This window comes from Montipora foliosa, unplaced genomic scaffold, assembly GCF_036669935.1.
Source record: "Montipora foliosa isolate CH-2021 unplaced genomic scaffold, ASM3666993v2 scaffold_110, whole genome shotgun sequence".
In the NCBI taxonomy this organism is placed as follows: domain Eukaryota; kingdom Metazoa; phylum Cnidaria; class Anthozoa; order Scleractinia; family Acroporidae; genus Montipora; species Montipora foliosa.
The window spans coordinates 10,261-20,000 of NW_027179409.1; the positions used below are offsets into that span (position 1 = coordinate 10,261).

Consider the following 9,740-nt stretch of genomic DNA (forward strand, 5'->3'; position numbering starts at 1 on the left):
GCTTCGCTTAAACTGTAACTTCCACATTCACTCTTCGACATGAAGATCAGTTTATCGACCTTTGAAACCTTCTCCCATTTTGTCCTTACCGCGCATGATTGCCTCGTTTTTGAACCGAGGTCAATTATAATTGCGCGCCTTTTGAATCTTGCTATTTCGCTCTTTGGTCGTTCTCTTGAAGTCCTTCGGTTTCGGCAAAAGATAAAATGGTTTCACGGGAAGGTTGCCCAAGTACTAGCAATGCTCAAGTACAGCAAAAAAGTGACCCCAAGTCCCATGGAAGCCGTTTTGAAAGAGCTGGCTGAACTGAGGTCCGTCAACCAAAAGCTTAACGATCGTTTGCAAGGACGCAATGTGCAAATCAAAAGCGAAGAAGAGTCTCTTCAGTTCCAAACAGCGCTCGTCGACGTCGGTTGATCCAAGTTGTTCCGTAAGTACTGAATTGTAGTTTGCTGCAATCTTATTGTTTTCAGTCTCGGTCAAATTAAGTGAACTCCAAAGAGTCCTTCGTTCAAAACTTGTTACTGCATGCGTTGTAATCAATATATGAGTTTTACCAAGAACGTTTATTGTTACATTATGATTACAGTACTTTACCGAGAAAAATCTTACCGAGTAAGAGTTACAGCGATTATGAAATGAATGTATTTTCATAAGAATTGTGAACGAAGATATCACCTTAGTGCTTTAGCGGCAAAGTTTATATGTTGAGGTTTAGAGTTACGTGTGTTCCTTTAAGCCAGTTTGTAGCATTTCTGCGAACAAGTACTTGTATGACTCTTTTTATTCTCCTACGCGTTTCGTGCGACAGAGGCTCACTTCATCAGGGATTTTTTATTCCCTGGCAAGGAAGTAGCTCCATACTGAATATTAAGTTCATGCGAAAGGATGTGTGATAAAAATGATGTTCAATGCAGGAGTAGCCAGCAAGCAAGCTCTCTTGGGGAGTGAGCCACCCACCCCGCAAGAGAGCTTGCTCCCAGGCTAATGCAGGAGATGCCACTTAGGAGAAACTAGATTTGCAAAATTTCCTGGGCGGCATTCTCCCATTCCTCCCTCGAGGCTCGTGCCTTTGAAGCTAAAAAACACTCCCTATTTTCCTTCAAAAGTGGTTAGAATCTATGGGACTTGTGCACCTCTCATTCACTTTAAGGTATGGTGGACATTGTCCTGTGTCACTTAAAATGACTGACATCTCGAGAAAGCCAACCGTGGTGATTTTCTTTTTGCGTTTATATAAAAGGACGCTGTCAGAAAGCCCTACAGAGAATTGAGGAAACAGAGGGAGGATTTTGCAGGCTTTCTGACAAGTGCCAGGTTGGTAAATAGATGCTCCCTTGTCTATGCTATACAAAATCACAAATACAGTAATCTTTCAGAAATTAACCGTGGTGGGAACCAATGTTCACCATCTTGCAGAAGCCGATGCAAACATGAATACTCATTTGTACCAATTTCTACCTTTACTATGTCACATACATGTACAGCTGTCCTGGACTATTAATTGTTAGTGGAATTCTCTGCTGTCCAAAAATTAATGTTCAGTAAAATTTAACCAAGTTCAGAACCTACAGTAGGTATCCAAACTTTATCCTCTTTCTTTTTTGGTTTTTCTTTCCCTTTTTTTTTACCTGACCCCTCCGGATGATAATAATTATTCTTGTATGAGGAGTCAACTGTATTGGAAATTACTGTAATTAAATACACCTCTCTCTCTCATTCTGGTATATGTAGTCCCAAATTTCTTTGGGTGGGCTGTGCTAAAGCTGCATAATATATCTCCCAGAAAACAAAATAACGCTTTCGTCAATGCTGTACAATTTTCAATATGCCATGAATTTATTCATTAGGGTCATGCAAATTGTACAAATATAGAGAGTTTCAAAGAGAGTTGTGACTTAACAATTGGCTTTCATTGACAAAAGTCAGGCTGCCCATCTCTGAGTGGGCTGTGCCAAAGCTGTTTATCCATCTTTGAGTGGACAAAATGGCACTTTTGTCAATGATGTCAAAATGGCACTTTTGTCAACGATGTCAAAATTTTATTTTCAAAGTATGATTTCATTGAGGTTAGGTTATGCCAATTATATTGTCAACTGAGTTTCCAAGAGAGGTTTGACTGAACAATAACTGGCTTTCATTGACAAAAGTCAGGCTGCCCATCTTGGATTGGGCTGTGCCAAAGCTGTTTATCCATCTTTGAGTGGACAAAATGGCACTTTTATCAATGATGTCCAAATTTCATTTTGAACATTATGATTTTGTTGTGGTTAGGTTATAAAAAATGCAAATTATATTGCTCACTGAGTTTCAAAGAGAGTTGTGACTTAACAATAATTGGCTTTCATTGACAAAAGTCAGGCCGCCCATCTCTGAGTGGGCTGTGCCAAAGCTTTTTATCCATCTTTGAGTGGACAAAATGGCACTTTTGTCAATGATGTCAAAATTTTATTTTAAAAGTATGATTTCATTGAGGTTACTTGTAGGTTATGCCAATTGTATATTGTCAACTGAGTTTCCAAGAGAGGTTTGACTTGACAATAATTGGCTTTCATTGACAAAAGTCAGGCTGCCCATCTTGGAGTGGGCTGTGCCAAAGCTGTTTATCCATCTTTGAGTGGACAAAATGGCACTTTTATCAATGATGTCAAAATTTCATTTTGAACATTATGATTTTGTTGTGGTTAGGTTATAAAAAATGCAAATTATATTGCTCACTGAGTTTCAAAAAGAGTTGTGACTTAACAATAATTGGCTTTCATTGACAAAAGTCAGGCCGCCCATCTCTGAGTGGGCTGTGCCTAAGCTTTTTATCCATCTTTGAGTGGACAAAATGGCACTTTTGTCAATGATGTCAAAATTTTATTTTAAAAGTATGATTTCATTGAGGTTAGGTTATGCCAATTATATTGTCAACTGAGTTCCCAAGAGAGGTTTGACTTAACAATAATTGGCTCTCATTGACAAAAGTCTGGCTGCCCATCTTGGAGTGGGCTGTGCCAAAGCTGTTTATCCATCTTTGAGTGGACAAAATGGCACTTTTATCAATGATGTCCAAATTTCATTTTGAACATTATGATTTTGTTGTGGTTAGGTTATAAAAAATGCAAATTATATTGCTCACTGAGTTTCAAAGAGAGTTTTGACTTAACAATAATTGGCTTTCATTGACAAAAGTCAGGCCGCCCATCTCTGAGTGGGCTGTGCCTAAGCTTTTTATCCATCTTTGAGTGGACAAAATGGCACTTTTGTCAATGATGTCAAAATTTTATTTTAAAAGTATGATTTCATTGAGGTTAGGTTATGCCAATTATATTGTCCACTGAGTTTCCAAGAGAGGTTTGACTTAACAATAATTGGCTCTCATTGACAAAAGTCTGGCTGCCCATCTTGGAGTGGGCTGTGCCAAAGCTGTTTATCCATCTTTGAGTGGACAAAATGGCACTTTTATCAATGATGTCCAAATTTCATTATGAACATTATGATTTTGTTGTGGTTAGGTTATAAAAAATGCAAATTATATTGCTCACTGAGTTTCAAAAAGAGTTGTGACTTAACAATAATTGGCTTTCATTGACAAAAGTCAGGCCGCCCATCTCTGAGTGGGCTGTGCCTAAGCTTTTTATCCATCTTTGAGTGGACAAAATGGCACTTTTGTCAATGATGTCAAAATTTTATTTTAAAAGTATGATTTCATTGAGGTTAGGTTATGCCAATTATATTGTCAACTGAGTTCCCAAGAGAGGTTTGACTTAACAATAATTGGCTCTCATTGACAAAAGTCTGGCTGCCCATCTTGGAGTGGGCTGTGCCAAAGCTGTTTATCCATCTTTGAGTGGACAAAATGGCACTTTTATCAATGATGTCAAAATTTCATTTTGAACATTATGATTTTGTTGTGGTTAGGTTATAAAAAATGCAAATTATATTGCTCACTGAGTTTCAAAGAGAGTTTTGACTTAACAATAATTGGCTTTCATTGACAAAAGTCAGGCCGCCCATCTCTGAGTGGGCTGTGCCTAAGCTTTTTATCCATCTTTGAGTGGACAAAATGGCACTTTTGTCAATGATGTCAAAATTTTATTTTAAAAGTATGATTTCATTGAGGTTAGGTTATGCCAATTATATTGTCAACTGAGTTTCCAAGAGAGGTTTGACTTAACAATAATTGGCTTTCATTGACAAAAGTCAGGCTGCCCATCTTGGAGTGGGCTGTGCCAAAGCTGTTTATCCATCTTTGAGTGGACAAAATGGCACTTTTATCAATGATGTCCAAATTTCATTTTGAACATTATGATTTTGTTGTGGTTAGGTTATAAAAAATGCAAATTATATTGCTCACTGAGTTTCAAAAAGAGTTGTGACTTAACAATAATTGGCTTTCATTGACAAAAGTCAGGCTGCCCATCTTGGAGTGGGCTGTGCCAAAGCTGTTTATCCATGTTTGAGTGGACAAAATGGCACTTTTGTCAATGATGTCCAAATTTCATTTGGAACGTATGATTCCTTTGAGGTTGGGTTATGCAAATTATATTGCTCACTGAGTTTCAAAGAGAGTTGTAACTTAACAATAATTGGCTTTCATTGACAAAAGTCAGGCTGCCCATCTTGGAGTGGGCTGTGCCAAAGCTGTTTATCCATCTTTGAGTGGACAAAATGGCACTTTTGTCAATGATGTCAAAATTTTATTTTAAAAGTATTATTTCATTGAGGTTAGGTTATGCCAACTATATTGTCAACTGAGTTTCCAAGAGAGGTTTGACTTAACAGTAATTGGCTTTCATTGACAAAAGTCAGGCTGCCCATCTTGGAGTGGGCTGTGCCAAAGCTTTTTGTCCATCTTTGAGTGGACAAAGTGGCTGCACTTTTGTCAATGATGTCAAAATTTTATTTTGAAAGCATGATGTTACATTGCTGAGATTATGCAATTTAAGGTTTTATCTGCTGCTGAATTTCAAAGAGAGTTGTGACTTTACAATTGGCTTTCATTGACAGGGTTAGAGTAGTGCAAGAGCTGTTAACTCTTTGAGAGTTAAAATAGCAATTTGGTCAATTGTGTTAAAATATCATTTTGAAAATATGATTCATGACCTTGGTTTAAGATAATGATTCTCTACTTCTAGCAAGCATAATTACATCTTACAAAGCATGTTACACTGTACATGTACTTCATATCCAAATGGTACATGTACTTCCAATGATTACACCCTCTAGCTAAGAGATGCCACCTACATGTAGGTGGAAATTACCTTACCTGCATGTTCATTTTAATTTTAATCATTTGATTTGCTTTGTCTTAAACCCTTGAGATATGACCATGAAGGGAACAAGAAGATTGAGGAAATTATTGTCAAAGAAATCAGAGGAAATTAATTTTTGGAAAGGAAAAATGGCTCAAGGCAGAGATAAAAGGTACAGTTCATATTAACACATTGCATTTTTGTGCAGTACCTCTCCAGGGTATTGTAAATCCTATGTCATCAGGTATAACAAAACAGAAGGCAATACTGAATAGTCTGTCAAACTGCCCTTCCTTAGAATACAAAAGAGCACATGAATTGCGAGTAAAACCACCTCTTCACACCAGTTATTGCTTCCATTCTTTTGGCAATGTAAAAAGGATGTTATTTTCTTATCTTCCCCTTCCCCACTGTTACATCTCTTAGAAGTCATGGTACATTGTATCATGATTCTGTACCTTTTTTTGACAATGGTGTGTGCCATGTACATGTACAGTACATGTAGAATAATTGGTGTTGGCAAATCAGTTGATGTAATTTCTATTGATAGCAACAAGGGCAATATAGAGTGTCTGTGATTGAAATAATGATCATGAGAAGACAAATGGCTTGCACAGATATGTCCAGGATTGATTAATTAGATGCACACCGATTATTTTCATTAAACCTCATGAAGCGTCTCCTTGGTCTTCGCCCCAACTTCAACACCACTCAAGTCTAAGACTACAGACAATTAACATCATAAAGTGTCCCCTATACATTGTACTCTTATCTTCAAATAAAGATACACAGCAGTAGTTACCCTAACCTTAAAATGACGCTAACCCTAACTTTTATCTTAAAAAGATAGAAAATGCTTATACTTAACGGGAAATTTCGTGTTGGAGGTCAAAATTCGACGTGCATTTCATTAGGGTCAATTCTGGACATAAGTGGATTTGCATGGCAAAGGTGGTCTTTAATTGCTTTGGTCTTGCATTGGTGACAAAGAGTAAAATAATGGAAATGCACTATCCATTTATACAAAATGTATATAAGTATCTTATAATCAATTGTCCATCGCATGGTAGTGCAACCAATCCCTTCTATGGTATTTTAAGACAGGTTGTTCATGATACTCTGTTTTTTTTTTTTTGTTCATGTTGTATACAGTAAGAAAATGATTTTGTTCAAGTGTTTCATCTGATAGTTATCTATTGTTGGGTTTTTAGAAATTGAATTATTGACTAGAAATTGTGCAAAAAGCAGCACTCTCCACACAGGACAAGGACAGAGCAAGAGATTTGCTAACACTAGACAATGCTGTGAGTTTATGTCATCAGAGGAGAGTGATGAAGATGGAGGACAAACAAGTGGACCCTCTGCAAGGGATGTGAAACCGCTACAGTGGGAAAGGAGCAAATTACGCAATATTAAAGCAGTCTTGGATGGCACTTACAAGGCTCGTATGAGCAAGAGGCAACAAAGAACGGCAGCAAAAGTTACAAGAGTGGCTGGTCAAAATATGTCAAGCAGACCTCTGCCACAAACCTACCCTTTCTGGGCTGTGCGATTGACCCAGAGTTAAAAGTCTCCTTAGTTATTATTTATTTTCTTTTTTTCATTTCATTGTACTTTTAACTCTGCAACACACCGTATTTTTTTTCAACTCAAATATCTGCTGGCACATTGAAGCAGAGTAAGGGCAAGGTATGCAACAGTGTTTGTAATGGTTGCTATGCTGCAGCACAGTAACTTTAGCGTGGTTCAAACGTGGTTTAGCGTGGTAGCCATAGATGCAAGAAGAATAGGTTTTTCCAGTTTTACAGTTCACTGTACAGATGTCAACTCAGCAGCATTTTTTCTGTACTTTAGACCATTTCTTATTATTGTAATATTTGGTTTCAATGAATTGACGTCAAGTCTGGCAAGAAGGGGACATTTGCAGGAAGGCATCATTTGACTAGAATTACCACAATTAATTCTGTTTTTCCTAACTTATTCAAGTTTCAAATCCTAATGGGGTTAAAACAACAATAGTGCTAATTACCATGAGGAAAGCAAGGTCAGAATGATTCTGATACCGTGACTCGTATTCAAATATTATGATGTCATCGTATAAATATCCCTTAAAGTTAAGGGAGCTGAGCCTTTGTTTGATTCATATGTCCAGATGAATATTAATATATGCATTGGTTGGTCAATCATCTTAGTAAAATGATGACTACAGAACTTAGTTATGGGGAAGACCATTGAAGTAGAAATGTATTTCCCATAACTGAGCATCGTGTTAACCAACCAATAGAGGTTGTAAGGCTGCTAAGTTATATCAGTTACAATCACATCAGTTTAAGGCATTATTTTATGTCCATTTTGCACTGTGCTCTCTCAAATGCGTGTAGACATGTCAGTAATCACTTTAAGTATCCTTTGGACAATCGAAACAATTGGATATAAGAATCGTCTTGCTATTTTTAATGTAAACGATAAGCAAAGTCTAAAGCAAAAAGTAAAGAAATGATAGGACAGACAAAGGAACTCAAGCCTGGATGAAAGTTTGTTGACAAGACTTTCATCGATAAAACTTAAGTAGAGAGTGTATTGTAAACAAAATTCGAAAAATCTCGAGCAATATTTGAAATTAATAGGTATGAGTGATTTCTTCATTCTCGAAATTGGACAAGCCGTTAGGTGCGAAAAATAGAACATTTAACTATTGTATGAAATTGCTATTTGTTATATTTTGGTAATATCGATTTATATGTACAGAAAATGAAAGATAATAGAGTAAATGATACTGATCATATCAATTTTAAATTCAGATAAGATACTATTGAATCAGAATTTTTAAAGATTTCGGAAGTAAAGTCAAGAAATTTTTAATTCATTATGACTAGAATTTTTACAATTTTATCAAAGTAGTTTATTATATGCTGTTGCCATCATTGATAAAACGCCTTCTTGATAACCTGATAATAAAGCATAACCTTGAATGAACTGAGTGTGCATATGCAGTGGGTCTAATGATGTTTGCCAAGTTTTACCTTGTTTTTACGTAATGTGAGGTTTAGCTACGCGTTATTGTAGAGTTCAATACCGCGCGATCATGACAAGGAAGCCCCTTTCAAAGTTAGCGGCTTATAACTCGCTTTCTAGGCTTCTTTCCACTAAATGCTTCTCCAGGAAAAGCCAACCCTCCGATTGAAAATTAAGGTTAAGTTTCCGAACCGCAGAAATTCAGCGGATTATCGTGTGTCCCTTGTATTTACGAGTTACGGAAACATGACGGTTGTTAGTAATTCCGTGGTCACGGAAACCTCGCGGATACACGAGTTTAAGGAATGCGTTTCCGCGAAGCCGCAGTCGCGGAAAAGTAACGTACACACGTGTTTCCCGCTTCGGTTAACTGAATTTCCGTTAGCGGAAATTCAAGATTCCGTAAGGAATCCGTTACAAAAACGGATACGTAAACGCTTGTTTTCATGTCCCTGAGGACCTCCTCAGCTGCTTTAGAGTGTTGAAGAAATGCATGAACAAATTGGACTGTCTCGTTAACAAAATGCTTTACATCAAACAATTAAGACCACGACTGAACTTGCAAACAGATTCAACCCGTGCTAAAGTCTTTGTCAAGCTCTTCTTTGCTTATGCAAACTTGGAGGATTTTATATCTTTTATGAACTCGCACATTCATTTCCAACTCCCTGATAATGGCGTCACGAGGTCGCCGAGACGTCGGAAATTTAACATTACATCGCTAGTATTTACATGTCTGTTTCTCAAAATCATTAAACACAGACATGTAAAATCTAGCGATGTAATGTTAAATTTCCGACGTCTCGGCGACCTCATGACTTATTTATTATTATTATTATTATTATTATTATTATTATATTTTTTGATAATAAGATAATATAAATTTTATTCAATTTTTAAAAAGAAGGAAAACTATTGACATAATTCAGAAATATTAAAAAGTAAGAATTGTAAGCACTATACAACATTAAGAATTAATTATAAATCATAAGCGTGCAATTACTGTGTCAATAACGATTTCCCAAATACATTCCCTGTGGCTCAGATGTGATCAACTAGCTCTTGCGGCAAGTACAGTGTTTTAACATGTACATTTACATTCACATATTCCAGCACTGGGCAAAATTCCCTTTTTGACTTGTGGCTGTCTCTGCTCAGGTGGCCTCATACAGCACAAGCCTTTTTAGAGAAAACACCAAGCAGGCAACTTCTGTTGGAGAGAACAGGACAGCCACAACACCGGAGACTTTATCCCTTACTCTTCTCAAATCTTGATTGGGTTTTTAACGCCCCACAGGGAACTTATGAACATAGATATCTACGTTTATAGTCCTTATCATAGAACACTTGAAAGTCTAACCATTTGCAGATGAAATTACAAAGGCAGCATTTTCTCCTGGGTTATTTTAAGACCCTGAGTGTTGATCTGGCCGGGGTTCGAACATGCGACCTCCCGCGTGACAGCCCGATGCTCAACCAACTGAG

The 9,740-nt window shown here is 37.1% G+C and overlaps 1 long non-coding RNA gene across 1 annotated transcript; it reads left to right on the plus strand.

The window, feature by feature from the left end:
• Positions 1 to 763: 763 nt before the first annotated feature.
• LOC137985920 (uncharacterized) lies at positions 764 to 8,200 on the plus strand. The gene is made up of 3 exons (XR_011119437.1): positions 764 to 1,317; positions 5,310 to 5,412; positions 6,452 to 8,200. It is a non-coding gene; the product is annotated as an uncharacterized lncRNA (long non-coding RNA).
• The last annotated feature ends 1,540 nt before the right edge of the window (positions 8,201 to 9,740 follow it).